The following is a 3859-nucleotide window of genomic DNA, read 5'->3' as shown; positions in this document are numbered from 1 at the left end:
TAACAGCCAACTTTGCTAGTTTTTCATTTGCAGCTTAATGTATTATTTTATTGATATTTGCAGGGATAATTTCAGTACTGGGCAATTTTACTGGTTGTAGTTTTCTTCGTACTAATCGAGTTAATCTTTCTTTGATCAATCAAAATGCTTTACCGGCAACATTACCGGCAACATTAATATCTTTATCACGAACAGCCTCAATAGCCTTCATCCCTAATTGTTTTGCAATCGGTATTGCTTTTTGGAGCTATTTTCTTAAATAAACCCATAACGATATCACCGAGTCCATCATCGTAAATTGCTTTATAAGTTGGTAATTGCGAGTTTACTACACTAACTATTACAGGCCCACGTTGAGCAGTGTGTATAATCATTATTAAATTACAAGCTGATTAATTAATTGTTTCAGTCGATGTGATAATCATCAGTGATTTTATAATAAAAGAATGATAAATGTTGCTATCCATAACACCGTCTGTAAATAATCTTCGACAAATATCAGATATTTCATTAATAATTTCTGGAGAATTATTTCCTGCGCGTTTTCCTCCCATCAGAATTTCTAGTCGGTCAATATCGGCAAGAATACTGTCAGGACAAGTAATAAGACCATTTTTTTTGAGTAGAAAAACCACTTTCGGTTGCTCCTTCTTTCCCACTTATTGATTCATCCGCTTTTTTCCCATAATCGTAAAGGTGGTCTTTCTACTTCTGCTTTTTTAGGTTACTACTTCATTTCGTTTTTCTTTTGTCTCCTATCTAGTGTTTATCTTTAATAATCTACTGTATTCTCAAAGACCTCAAAGTTATTAATATCTTCCTTAGACTGGATTCGCGGAGTATTAATCCAAGAGGTAGCTTTTAAAGTATTAATATATTCTGGCTTTACATATTTTTCTCTTTTACGATATCCAAACGCGGCAATATCAATTACTTTGTCTGGGTTTTCGATATCGGCAATACCTTCAGGCATAAATTTATCTATTATCTTGGTTCTGACTCATGGCAGAGGTTGTGGTTGAACTTCAGGTTGTGGTTGAGGAGGTTGCTGGGGTTGTGGTTGAACTACTTGTAGACGGTCAACAATATCAGCAGGTAATGTTTCACGAGCTTTTTGAGTCGCCTTAGCTGCTGTAACAATTTTCTTTTTCGGTTCGACAATTGGTTTCAATAATTGTTCTGAACCTTCTGCAAATTCAAATTGAGATTCTTGACGTTCTTGTAGTTTTCATCTGACAAAATCACGGACGGGAAGAAATTTATTATAATCATTCTGTAGCTAATCTAGCAGAATAAGACTCCATAGCTGGTGCCATTATTGATATAATAATGATTTAATTATAGTAGCAGACAGGGGGTGACCTCAGCGAAACGTCTGGTGGGTAAACGAAAACACACATACAAATTCAGAAAAACACAAACGACAAAGATAAAGCAACAAAATAAACTAACCCAATTAGAGAAACTCTCAGTAAAGTTAGAGGTTTTGGATTGGCGATAGTGACCATATATTTTTATTTTTTTCGTATGAGGTTTTAGTTTTCATGATTGACGTTTCTGCAAAAGGTCTGTTCACCTTCTCTGCTGCTTGGGATGTAGACCTACACTCCAACATAAATGACCAAATATCAAAAATGGGGTGGCAAAGGTCAGAGGAAAATCGGACTAGCCCGAACCGAATGTGAGCTTGTTCCGGGAGTTGGGCAAGTGATATGTAGATCCCAAGATTCATTGCAGCACCGAGAAAAGGCCATTGCAAAAAATTTCACTACCCTGACTTGTCATGAAAACGTGTACATGAAAATAAACATGATAACGATTTATTTTAAATCTACAGATAGGCTGCATTCAAGCCCTTCAAAGACAAATCAAAAGACAATAAATACCCTCACAGCCTGAGTATTATGTATATGTATGACCAAACTGGAGCAACAATTGAGAGTAAAATGCAGTCCCATAACAAAACCGCCAAGAGAAAAGACATACTTAGACATTATGTAATGGTTTACTACACAAGCTCCAGTATGATCAAAGGGAAATTCAAACAGCTTTTCTATGCTGACGACATCAATACACTTGTTACATTGGCGATCACCACATGTTCCACTCCTTGGATTCCATCTTAGAACAAATATCAAACCTAGAACAGATAGATGAAATCTGTAATTACGACGAGGGTATTAGGCCAGATAAAACCGGGAAACGCGTCTCTGTTCCTCTCAGGATCCCGACCCAGCCTAGCCAAGCAACATAATAATAAATAAAACAAAAAACAACCGTTTGAGGGGACAAGGCAGATCATTACAAAGGGAAGGACATTAGTTTCAGTAGACCGGACCGCAAAAAACACATAACAACCTTCAATTATCCAATCACAGAAGAATAATCTACAGGACAGAGGCATCCTGAAGCATGATCACACCGCTAGCTCTATCGAAGCATCCAGGACGACCAACCTGAGCTTAGGTACCACCCCACAATCCAATCCAGGAATACTCGGCAACTAACTTACCAATTTCAGTCGAAACTAACCCCTGCCAATGTTTCAGTGGCGAAGAGCATAGACCCATCGCGAGACCAGGCCCCTCGAGATCAAGAATACCGATGAGAGACTTTCTCCTCAATTAACAGGACAAACAACTTGCATCCTGCAATGTAACAACAATCAAGCTTGAAGAGAAAAAGAAAGAAAAAAAAAACTGTTGAAAGGCACCTCAAGCTTCATTTGAATGTTCTCATCCACTTTCAGCTAACACACTTTCTTCATCAAAGCATAGTTACGCAGCGTGCATACAGACCATCCAATACCAGATACACATCAAAAACTAGCGCATATGTGGGTGACACTCTTCAAATTCGACACCCTCAAGCAGCGACTAGAGCTGCTGGAAATGAAGCTGGAGCAATCAGTTCTGGCTTATATAGTTGACAACATGCTCACCAATAACACAACAGAACTGTCGTTCACAAGCCCCTACCCAAATAACAACACCGCTGAATCCTTATCCAGTCATATTTTACGTAGCAACGATCAAGATATCCAAGACTGAAACTACAATAGAGAAACTAGTAATCATCAGCAGAGAAAAGCAAACTTCCACTTAGACCAACACAACTATCACATTTAGAATCAGCAAACAAAAGGTAACTGGTATATTCTGTCATATTTCGGTATACATCTTTCTTATAAGACTTCCTGAATTCCATATAAGAGCTGTAATAAATCTTTAACATATACAACGGAACCCACACAATCATAACTGCAGGCGATCTAAACAGTTCCATGCATAGTAAGTCACCAAACGAATTTAACAAACTGCTATATCGTTAGTAGAAGCCAATATTATCGTGCCCATGGCCAGCTGACTTAACAAACCCACCTTTTACCATCCTGATGGATTATCACTGTCCCAGACAGACTGCATCATATCTAACTGCAACTACAACCTTTGCGATATACATGTAGATGCATACAACCTATTTCAACACATCTGACCATACAATGGTAACAGCATTGATTAAGAGTAACCTAAAAACGACCACGAAGTAAGCAAAGATCGGGGAAGTAGGTCAAGCATCCACGTGTAACACGAGCGAACTACACACACACACACACACACTTATATATATATATATATATATATATATATATATATATATATATATATATATATATATATATATATATACATCAACATTAAGAATATTGACCTAAACTAACATTGTCAAGGCAACGACACGCCATTCCAGAACAGAATTGTTGTACTTCATTTGGAAAGCGTCTTGGAGTGAGCCGCATCAGCTGCCATCCCAGATCATGAATGCAGCAAGAAAGCTAAAGGAAGAAGCCATTGGAAGC

This window comes from Sinohyriopsis cumingii, chromosome 19 (genome assembly GCF_028554795.1).
Source record: "Sinohyriopsis cumingii isolate HCF-2022 chromosome 19, ASM2855479v2, whole genome shotgun sequence".
NCBI classification, from domain to species: Eukaryota; Metazoa; Mollusca; class Bivalvia; order Unionida; family Unionidae; genus Sinohyriopsis; species Sinohyriopsis cumingii.
This window is presented reverse-complemented; position numbering follows the sequence as displayed.